The following is a 12,923-nucleotide window of genomic DNA, read 5'->3' as shown; positions in this document are numbered from 1 at the left end:
TCACGGATATAGATCTGAGCCAAGTGCTTTGAAAAGTAGGTAGTCCCAGCTGAAATGAAGTGTGCAGACTTGATCACTCTTTCAACAATAACCCACATTGCGTTAAATTTCTTCAAGGTTCGTGGAAGTTCAACAACAAATCCATGGTGATACGCTCCCACTTCCACTCTAGAATATCAAGTCTCTAAAGCAAACCACCTAGCCTATGATGTTCGTACTTCACCTGCTAACAGTTCAAGCACCGGGCCATATACTCTACTATATCTTTCTTCATTCTTCTCCACCAGTAATGTAGCCTCAAATCCTGGTAAATATTCATGGCACATGGAAGAATGGAATACCTAGAACTGTAGGAATCCTCAAGAACCAACTCATGCAACCCGTTCACATTATGAACACATTTCTGGCCCTACATCCTCAACACCCTGTCATCTCTAATAAAAACCTCTTTGGCATCACTGTGACGCACCGTGTCCTTAAGGACAAGCAAATGAGGGTCATCATACTAATGCACCTTGATGCTCCCATACAAAGAAGACAAAAGAAACCATGCAAGCAAGAACCTAGCTAGGCTCCGAAACATCAAACCTCACTAACCGATTGGCCAAAGTCTGAACATACAATGCCAACGGTCTTTATCCAACTAGAATATATGCAAGGAATACTCTTATCCTTTCTGCTCAATGCATCGTCCACCCCATGGAGCCCCTTTCTGAGTCAATCTGGTCAAAGGAGTTACAGTGGATAAAAACCCCTATACAAGACGACGATAATAACCAGCCAAGCCTAGAAAACTCCGAATCTCTGTAGCAGAAGATGGTCATGGCTAACTATGAACTGCCTCCACCTTCTTCGGATCCACCTTAATCCCTCACTAGGTATCACATGACCTAAAAATCCACTAAATCAAACTAGGAGACACAGTTGGAGAATTTTGCATATAACTTTTTCTCCCTCAAGGTTAGGAGCACAATCAAGTGCAGCTCATGATCCTCCTAGATACAAGAATACACCAATATGTCGTCAGTGAACATGATGATGAAAGCGTCAAGATATGGCTAGAACACAATGTTCATCAAATGCATAAATGTTGTTGGGGCGTTGGTTAGCCCAAATGACATCACAAAATATTCACAGTGACCTTAACGAGTCCTAGAAGGAGTCTTGGGAATTTTTGTGGTCTATTATACGATCGCAAAACTGATCTGCGGGCTATAGATCTGCCGCAGAGTGAAGCAGAAAAATGGGTCAATTTTGGTGGTCGTCTTGCGTTCAACTATGCGAAAGCATAACCATCTCGCAGGCCGCACATCTGTCATAGAACTAGCATAAGAAAACATCAGAAGGAGGTTTTGTGGTCCATTATGCTACAACATAACTGATTTGCAAATCGCAGATCTGCCATAGACCTGTCCAGGCCTGCCTAGTTTTTGAGACCCTTTCTGTGGTCCCCTTTGCGGGCTGCATACTCATTTTGCAATCTGGTTTGTGATCACAGACCCGACTTTATAAACTTAAATTAGGGAAAGTTTAACCCAAACACATTTTATAAAATAACCTTGGGGGTTATTTTAGAAGGTTAAAACAGATATTTTAGAGAGAGGAAAGTGGTCTAGTGTGAGAGGAGGGATTCCTAAGCTATTTGTTCATCAATCCTTGCTCAAGACTTGAAGAATTCACAAGGAAAACTCAAAAGGTCTTCATCCAAGACGTAAGGTTCCATACCTTAGTCTTCAGTTTTGAGTTTGGGGTAGAAGATGGGTAATGAGGAGTGTGATTCTTAGGTGTGGGGGTGTTATCTATGCATGCATGTACCAACAAAGTTGTGGGAAGGTTGTTGATCTCAAAAGGGTAGATATTGGGCTGTGGGATGAAGGAATCCACCATAGGATGACCTTGAGATCATAATGCCCTCCTAGTGTTTAATAAAATGTTCAAATGAGTTGAACCCCCGAGTATCTCCCTAATTATGGTTTAATTTGTTATGTGTCTAAATAGATTGAAGTTGCTAGGACTTCTGGAATGTTGTAGTAATTTAAAGAAGCTAAAATCGAGGTATGATGGCTAAACTCCTCTTGTAAAAAAATCAAATTCCATGATGTCCTCGTAAGTTGCGATTATGATAGGCTCAATTTCTTATTTCTCATGTTCTGAGTCCTTCCTAATAAATTTTATTGTTCTAAAACAAGTATCACATAGAAATATGTGTGCTCTCATAATATATTCCAAATGTCCCATCATATCATGATTCCTTCCGAGAATGTAATCTAGTACGACCAATGTATTAAAAGTGTTGTGATTTAAAAGCCATGTTGAAATTGCAAGTTAGTATGACTAATTGTTGGAGACACTCAATGTGCTAAAAAATCTTAATTGCTTATTTGTATACTTAAATTATTGATTTCAAATTCCCTTATTGTTGATAAACCATGATGATGCTTTAGTTAAAAGGTTGAGTATGGAATATGAAATACGGTCGACGTACCGAGAATGATATTACGATTGTGGCCACTAGTGCCAATGAAATGGAAAGATGCGGGAGAGATTATGAAATGAGCTGTAATTTCTTTAAATAATAAATATTTTGGAAGTATCGTTTAGTCACCGAGAAAGGGTAAGTTAAAATAACCTAACCCCGAAACTACATGTGCCGGCGTATGAATGATTGAGGGGTAAAATCTCTGTGTTGATATGATTAGATTGTTTCCCCTTATATGGGATGAGAGTGATGTGTTGAGGTATTTCTCATTAATGGAATGAGATGATTGCTAGCGGGATGTGATGTGACGTCGACCCACACATCATTGTGGTGAGACGGCTTAGTCGATCGGGCTAAGATCGGATGCCATGCGGCGCTCATGGTGGTGTTGTGAGTGGATGTCTCAGGGTGAGATGACTTAGCCGATCGGGATGAGATCGGACTCCATGCTAAAATCACGATGTTGTGTCGGCACTAAAGATCTACCAACTTAAATGTATTGAAACTTAATTGAAATCTATCTTTCTCCTAACTTGACACTTTAATATTGTTTGAGATTCTCATTGCTTCCATGTTTCTTTCTCATTTCACTGTTACTCATTGTATTGAGAGGGTGTTTAGTTTTACATACTAGTACTATTCCACATGTACTAACATTCCTTTTTCTAGGGTGCTACATATTTAATGGAGTGGTTCCATAGTAGGCGGCATTGATCGATGATAGCAGTACACTCTCCCCCCCTACCTGACTTGTTGAGCCTCACTTCATTTTGGGGTCTTGTATCTCTTGTCCTATATGTATAGTGTTTTGAGCTATAGTCGGACCCTTATTGCTAGAGCTAAGCACTCTTTTGTTTCTATTAGAGGCTTCCTAGGCATAGTGTAGGTTATACCTTGGTTCTGAGAAGTCAAATAAAGATGTTGTATTTGTATCACATGTTCCACTTCTAAACTATTAATGTGAAATATAATATTTTGGACAGTTATAAATGGCACATCTATTGGTAATTAATTGGTGTTGTCCACATGATCTTCTCATTCTGATTAATGAAAATATATCTTCTCTTTATTCATGGGTATGCTCGGGTATAAAGCATTGTACAAGCTTTCTTGGATGGGTTATCTCGATTGAGCGTCGGTCGTGTTCCCTAACGTCGGGGCATGACAGAATCTTCGACTGATGGTACCCTGACCTCAAATAAATCTTTGAGAATACCTGAGCACCTTGAAGCTGGTCAAACCAATCATCAATATGCGATAGTGGGTACTTATTCTTAACCTTAACTTTCTTCAGCTGCCTATAATTAATACGTATCCTCGTAGAGCCGTATTTATTCTTCACAAATAAAGTTAGAGCACCCAAGGTGAGACACTTGGTCATATGAAACCCTTATCAAGCAACTCCTGAAGTTGTTACTTTAATTCCTTCAACTCCATTGGTGATATACGATAGAAGTATCAATACTAACATCCTTACAAGGGTAGATATGCCTTCACACCCATTCTCAACAATTCGTTATGCGTTTGGAAAGGACACCACCCTTCTAAGAAAATAATCTAATGTACCACTCCACTCCAACCGCAGTAACCCTAGCATAGCCAATGTCATAGCCTTGGCGTGACAATCCAGAATAGCGTGATAGGGAGACAGTCAATCAATTCCTAAGATCATGTCAAAGTCCATTGTACTATGTAGCCAAAAGGTCAACTCTGGTCTTATAACCACTGATGCGGAAACATATACAAGACCACTCAAAGAATCATGAGATATATCCAAATATAGAGCAAAGTAAGATGACAGAAATGAATAAATGGAACTCGGATCAAATAAAACTAATGCATCTCTATGACCGACCAGAACAATACCTATGATGACCGCATCCAATGCAACAACCTCTATCCTACCTGGAAAAGCATAGAAATGATTTTGGCCTTCCTCTATAGGATGACCTCTACCCGCCTCACCCCTACCTGATGGTTCAGGCGGAACAACAACTGGAGTAGAAACCATGGCCTGTGAGACCTTGTGGAATCTGTGGAGCCTATGTAACCCGTGAAGGCGCACCCATCCTAAATCTAGGACAGTCCCTCACTATATGCCTTGTATCACCACACTTGAAACAAGCTCTCTGTGGGCATAACTGCTAAAACTAAACCTGACCTGGTCGGCTAGACTAATCATTAAAGGCACCCCATGCAGGAGGTGTACTGGAAAGCTATTGTGCATAATGGGCGACTTGACACCTCGAAATAGCCGGAGCACTACGAGTAGCTGGAAGTGCTGAATGAACCAGCCGACGCATACAACCTCTTCCATAAAGGGTTAAATTTGGAGCGTGGGAACCACTATATCCTCTAAAATCTCGAGGCCTCTTGGCCTCCCTAGCATCCTTCTCCTAGCCCTGCATACGCTCTATCCTCCAAGCGATCTCTACAACTTTTTGAACCAAAGTATCTGTCTCAATCTCTTGAGCCATGTTGAATATAAGACCATAACTTAGCCCCTCGATAAACCCGCGTACTCGCTCTATAACAGTGGAAACCAAAGTAGGTTCATATCAGGATAACTCACTAAATCTGATAGAATACTCTAACACTGTTATAGTCCCTTAACGCAGATGCTCAAACTCTATACGCTATCCATCCTAGATGGTCTAGGGAAGAAAACTCCCTTAAAAACATATATGAAAACTAAGCACAACTGAGCGAGGGTGCATCAGCTGGCCTACCCTCCTTGTAAGCCTACCACCACCTGTATGTTGTTCCTAACAGCTGAAATGTAGTAAAGGCAACTACGATCACCTCCACAATACCCATGGTTCAGAGAATGCGATGGCATAGAAAACCTTGTGCATCATCAGTAACTATGCTAGTGAAAGTAGGAGAATCATACTTCTTGAACCTCTCAAGTCTCATTTGCACCTATTTAGATGCCTCTGGCCTTACCTTAGGCACATAGATTGTGCTGGCATAACTCCTGGAACTTGATCAATATGGACCTGCTGCTCTGAAGTACGGTTCATTTATTTACGCCATTGTACACATTCCCACGTTTGGACACATTAAGATTCTTTCATCCGTTAACACATACTTCCATGTCGACATCCTCAAGCATTTACAAACTTTGCACATAATAAGATAGGCACATCAAATCACTTCTCGCAATCACATATAACTTGGTGGTATGGAAATCAACTAAGTCAATCAATTCACATATTTTCATAAAAGGTATACATACCGTATGCTTGTCATAACAAGGGGATTCTACAAGAGTTAAAGTTAGCCATACATACCTCGTTTAAGCTTTCCTTAAGTTACTAAAATGTTCCGGAAATTCTAGCAATTCCAATCTAGTTTGATACATAAAAAAATTGAACACAAATTAGAAAGGTATTCATGGTTTCAGCTCATTTGAGCATTTTATCAAATACTAGTTGAGCATCTTAATCTCAAATCTCTTTTTCAAGGTTTTCCTTCATTCCCCAACCAAATCTTTACTTATTTATGTTAAACAATCTTCCAATAAACCTAAGTTGTACATGCATGTATACACAATACTAATACACCCAAGAATCATACCTCAATAACCCATCTTATACTCCAAACTCGAAATTAAAACCTAGGGTATAGAATCTTACCTCTTAGATGAAGAACTTGTGATTGGGTTCTTTGATTCTTGAAGATTGATGCAAGATTTGGATCATTTAAATTTTGGGTTCCCTCTTCTCTCTCTAAAATGCTCTCACCTCTCTCTAAAATCAGTAGAAAATGACCCCAAATTAAGCCCTATATTAAAACGGGGTCGGGTTATAAAAATTAGAAAATTAACCCTCCGATGTCAAGTATGTGATCGCAGAATCCACCGCAGAATGGGTATGCAGGCCGCAGATTGTCTCAGAACTTGTTGCCCAGAACTGGGCTGTTCTGCTTCATTCTACGACCATTCTACGATCGCAGAATGGTTTTGCGGTCCGCATAGTTAAATCTGCGATCGCAGATTTCACCGCAGAATCGCATGTTTCCAGCCTTTGGTAATTTGATCATAACTTTGTGTAGGAATGTCCAAATGACGAACAGTTTGAAGAATTGGAAACTAGACTCGAAGATCTTTTGTATGATAGGTTGCTCATAACATAAAACCTTATATATACTTAGATAGGCTCGTGCAAAGTGGTGGCTTATGCGAACTCATTTGAAATCTTAGCCTATTATGAACTTTTCCAATTTTCCTTAGACTTAGGCCTTTCCTTGGACCCCAAATTACTTACCATAAGACTTGTACACATATTTACCAAATCCAATTGATGCCCACCATGTTAATAACACATAAAATAGTTTAATAAGCCTACATGGCACCACAAAATCCTAGGTTGCTTAGCGAAATTTTCCGGGGCCTTACATTCTCCCCCCTTAGGATCATTCGTCCTCGAATGATAATTGGAGTCAATACGCAATTACTTAGTAACTTATCTCCTTTCTCACACATCTTTAACTCCCAAATTTTGACTAACTCCTAAATTTTTCAGAAATTTCGGCAGAGTTTCCCTTGTAACTAGGACTATCCACCTATCAGAGGGCCCCAGAAACACACCTCAACAACATATATGTGATAAAATGACGCAACAAAACATAAAACAACACCAACTGTAGTCCCATAATGAACATATAATTAGAAAGGAATGCTCTTACATTAGCTGAACAAGCGATACAAAATTTATGGGAAACAACTTCATAAAACTATTTCATTGCTATTCAAACAAACGAGGGGTACTTCTTTTTCATTTCTTCCTTAGCTTCCCAAGTGGTTTCCTCAACCTGTTGGTTTCTCCATAACACTTTCACGGAGGCAATTTATTCATTTCTCAACTTTCGGACTTGCCTATCAAGAACGACAATTGGGATTTCTTCATATAACATCTCTTCGACGAACATTCGAATAGGACTTTTTACGGTTCTGAGCAGTTTTCAACCGCTCCTTAATAATCTTAACCTTCTCCCTAGCCCAATGCACAAGGTCTGGCCCTATCAATTCAGCTTCTCCAAACCTCGAACCACCTAATAGGAGATCTACATCTTCTACCATATAATGCTCAAAATAGTGCCATCTGAGTACTAGCATGAAAGCTGTTGTTATAAGCAAACTCTATGAGGGGTAAATATTCATCCCAGATACCTTTGAATTCAAGAACACAAGCATGCAACATATCCTCAAGCGTCTGAATGGTCCGCTCTGCCTGCCCATCAGTTTGTAGATAAAAGGCTATACTAAGATTTACTTGAGTACCCAAACCTTGCTGAAATTTCTTCCAAAAGTTTGTCGTGAATTGAGCCCCTCGATCTGAAATGATTGATACTGGAGTGCCATACAACTTGACTTTTTCTTTGATATACAGTTGAGCATACTGCTCCACTGCAAGTGACGACTCAACCCTATTTTGCACAATTTCCCTACCTTCATCAGAATTGGCAAGACAAACTTTCAAACTAGCCACTTGTGAACCTCCATGGCCAATTACCTTTGACATATCTCCAAGTGAGCTAAACTATCCATAGATTTCTGGCTAAGAGCATCCGCCACAACATTGGCCTTTTCCAGGTGATAGAGAATCTCAATATCATAGTCCTTGAGTAACCCGAGCCATCCTCTCTGTCTCAGATTCAACTCCTTTTGTTTATAAAAAAATATATTGAAGGCTCTTGTGGCTCATAAATACATCAACATTAACCCCATACACATAGTATCGCCAAATCTTTATACAAAAACTACCGCCGCAAGTTCTAAGTCATGTGTCGAATAGTTCTTTTCACGATTCTTGGGTTGCCTTGAAGCATAAGCGATCACCTGGTCATGTTGCATCAATAGTGGACCATCTATGTCCCATTTCTCTAACATATGACCTCCTAGGATTTGAGTTCTTCAATAATTTCCTTGATATGGTTACAATCTTTTGTGAATATATGCAACTTGCTCTTCCAAATTCTCAACAAAAGACATTACTGGATGAGTTTTCTTATAGGACCTTTTATTTCAAAGAAATCATATCTTCTAGACTTCGGACACACTTTCACATCATCAACATGAACGAGATTGCATCAAATGTAATGTAACATTGTGCTCAGACCTTTCCTGGTCAACCTCTTTCACTCTTACGTGACTTATAGAATTTAAGAAACCACTCTACTTCCCTTGTGAATATTCTCACGATCTCTCTTTATTGTTCAACTCTTCCCAAAACACATATCATCACCCTTTATATGTATACAATTTCGGAAGAGTCATTGGCCCGAGAAGGGCGTTCTCTGAAACTTGAGATCCTCCTCAATTCTTCAACAACGACTTTTGATTTTATTCTTAAGTGTAAGACTTAGTCCACATGATTCTATCATCGATGAGTAACTCACCTCATTTCCCGTATTGTAGCAACCAATAGAGTTTCCTGATATTGCGGTTTAAGAGTTACCATGTTAAACAAGTCTAGGCTGTAACAAGTGTTCATCCTCTTTCAATCTATTTTGAACCTTTCATTTTCCCTTTGATAGATTGTGTTGTCTTTCCCTTTTTGATCGCCCTTTGGCCTGGACAATATGCTGGTACCATCTTTTCTTTCTAATTGGAACATTCATCCCCATTCTATTTTGCTCATAGTGAATAATTGATAGCCTTATTGTGCGCAACACTTGTCTACCTCCCGTGAACTTGTAATATCATTGTGGCTGGTTTAGTGAGTTTATCATACCATAATTTCACCTCCAGTAGCCTCACTTTCAATTGTATGTAGACATGAACTATCTCTAGCTTCTTTAGTTACCATTCAGTGTCACCCAAGTTGGTAGCATTACGGTTAGTCCTTTATACCTTCTATTAAAACTTGTGCTCCAGGTGAGTCCACCACTCTGATATGAACTATTTTACGACAACCATGGACATCTCAATTTATAGATTTTCATCACATTTCTTCTCGCCTCATAATTCCTAGCCAGTGAATAGCCATGCACTCTTCCACATGTTACGTGGTCCTTTCCCTTAGTTATTTCATCCCTGCTCACCTCTTAACTCCTGTTAGGATATCCATGGGAAAGTGTGCTCATCCGCATATCACTTATCACTTCTTTGCTTGTAAGATTCTTTAGAGGTTCTCCATCAAGCCCAAATACCCTCTTGGGTTATTATAGCATCACATTTATTTCTCCCACTAGTTCCACCTTTCTTAATGCCTTGGTACTTTGGTTAAATCACAGATCTATGATTAACCCATTCTAAAATACCGCAACCTTCCACATTTTACCTATAGTACTTCATTAGGTTTCATTGTTCCTGACCCTGTAACAAGTATAAGATCCCGTTACAAACGTACTCTTAGTTTCTAGGATCATTGACCTTATCATTCACATTGCCATGTATAAAGAATTTACCTTCCTTAACCTTCCACCTTCTTGGGGGTACTAGCGGTCTAGCATTAGCATATCCTTTCAGATAATCACGTCATCCATTATCACTTTTCTAGACTATGCATGTCTTCAACAAAATATTCAAACATCATATCTACATGATCTTACTCTTGTTTCATTGTATTTAAGTGGCCTTACTATGGCCTTTCCTCCCCCACTTAGGGCGAATGTCCCGGATTTTGACACAAGTCTTGAATTTAGCAACTTTAGGGACATATGTCTCATATCTCTATCCCTCATATATATGTTTGACTATTAGGGAAATTTAAGTCGCCATGGTATTAACCTCATAAGTTTTATACTCTTATTCGACCACACGGGCTTGGGATTCCAATTCCCCATATTAATATCCTTTAGGAGTGTAACATCATTTTGTACACTTCTGGAGTTTTATGAAGTTTGTATTATAGGGGTCTTCTCATCGTGGGTTTAATTGACTCTCATTTCATAACTTCTTGTCTCCTAGGAGAGACTTGCACTCTCATCATTAATCTCCTGGTCATGTCTCCCATATATCACGTGCTTATATAACCAATTTTCTTTCACACCTTAGGATCATTTACATACTTCTCACACTACCCACATGTGCTATTCAAGCTTACATATCACTTATCAATTCAATGTTTCTTTGGAGAAAACAATCATTTTTAACACTTTCTCGAATAAAGTATGTTTCTGGTACTATGTACGTACCTCATATATTCGTACAATTTGTTCAACATGATACATGTGCCATCTCCTTAATACTCAGGCATTTGCCCATTGGTCATTCCATATGACAACATTACTTGAAATAGATGAAAGAGCGTTTAAACTTACCTTGAATCTCAACGCACGAGTTAGAAAACAAGCTCATAGTCAAGCTTTATTGCACGATCTGGAGTGTTGAAGAAGGATAACATTCTTAAATGCCCATGTAGCCTCCAACTTATAGATGTGGTCGACAACATACCGATAAGAAGGACTCTACAAGACACGGCTCCGAGACATCCTAGGACACTTTAAAATCTTAGGCTCTGATACCAAGTTTGTAACGCCCCAAAGTCCGAGGAGCGCGACTGGTGCTCAACCGAGTAAACCCGACCGAGCAAGCCTGTTAGACCTCATTTTACCCAAAATAACTCATGAATAAATTGGAGATGGACTCCATTAATCAAATTCTATAAACATATAATTAACGATTTCCATTTCATTTTCATTAGCAACTTCATTTGCCATATTAAAAGTATAAGAAGTTTTATACATCATTGCCAAACATCAATATTTCTATTTTAAATTCCCATGCCCGACACTACCCACAACCTGTCTACGGAGTATCTAAATACAACTGAAGAATAATACGGAAATGTCGGCAATAAGGCTCCGGCTATACCTTACACAAATACCAAAATAAGACTCCGGGAAGAAAAGCGGCATGAGCCACGCAGGGCCCCGAGAGGAAAGGGGCTCACCAATACAACTGACGGAAAGTGTAGGAGGTGCTACTGCCGGTGGACTGGAGTACCTGCTTTAGAACCACCTACAATCATAACACGAATGTAGCGCCCCGGCAAAAAGGACGTCAGTACATTTGAATTGTACTGGTATGTATGTACAAACTATACCCCAAGTAAAATCAAACAATACACAAGTAACAAACAGTAATAGAATCAACAACCAACTGCACAAGAAAGAAACAACCAAAGCCAAACAAGTTTCACAATCTCTTCTTTTCCCTTTTCAACATTATTTCACCACATCAACGATTTCACAACTTTCACATATTTTCATTTCAATAGTGATTTCGATCACTTTTCCACCCTTATTACCTCGTCCACCCTTATTACCTCGGCCACACTTATCACCACAACCCACACCTTATCACTTCATGTTGCGGCGCGCAACCCGATCCCACTGGACAATTACATTTCACACAACAACAGTAGTTCACAGTTCAATCACATGGCTTCAGGCCATCCAGAATATCATTTCACAACAACAACAATTCACAAGAGTTTTCATAAACATCAATACCAATTCCATCATATACAATAACCCGTACACAATTCAAGTCACAACGATAACTGCCCACAACAAATCACTGATGATATTACCACCGTTGTTTCAGTTGCATCAATTACGATTTCTTTTCTATCATTTGTTACACAGCTCTTACCACATAACCATATTCACACACACACACTTGGTCTGTTGCCATTTATTTATGCCACTATACATATTCCGACGTTTGGACACATTAAGATTCTTTCATCCGTTAACACATACGTCCATGTCGACATCCTCAAGCATTTACAAACTTTGCACATAATATTATAGGCACATCAAATCACTTCTCACAATCACATATAACTTGGTGGTATAGAAATCAACTAAGTCAATCAATTCACATATTTTCATAAAAGGTACACATACCGTATGCTCGTCATAACAAGGGGATTCTACAAGAGTTAAAGTTAGCCATACATACCTCGTTTAAGCTTTCCTTAAGTTACTACAACTTTCCGGAAATTCTAGCAATTCCAATCTAGTTTGATACATAAAACAAATTGAACACAAATTAGAAAGGTATTTATGGTTTCAGCTCATTTGAGCATTTTATCAAATACTAGTTGAGCATCTTAATCTCAAATTTCTTTTTCAAGGTTTTCCTTCATTCCCCAACCAAATCTTTACTTATTTATGTTAAACAATCTTTCAATAAACCTAAGTTGTACATGCATGTATACACAATACTAATACACCCAAGAATCATACCTCAATAACCCATCTTATACTCCAAACTCGAAATTAAAACCTAGGGTATAGAATCTTACCTCTTAGATGAAGAACTTGTGATTGGGTTCTTTGATTCTTGAAGATTGATGCAAGATTTGGATGATTTAAATGTTGGGTTCCTCCTTCTCTCTCTAAAATGCTCTCACCTCTCTCTAAAATCAGTAGAAAATGACCCCAAATGAAGCCCTAAAGGCTATATATTAAAATGGGGTCGGGTTAT

The sequence above is a fragment of the Nicotiana tabacum genome, chromosome 8 (assembly GCF_000715075.1).
Source record: "Nicotiana tabacum cultivar K326 chromosome 8, ASM71507v2, whole genome shotgun sequence".
Classification (NCBI taxonomy): domain Eukaryota; kingdom Viridiplantae; phylum Streptophyta; class Magnoliopsida; order Solanales; family Solanaceae; genus Nicotiana; species Nicotiana tabacum.
The sequence above is the reverse complement of the archived record's forward strand: the minus strand, read 5'-3'. Positions refer to the sequence as shown.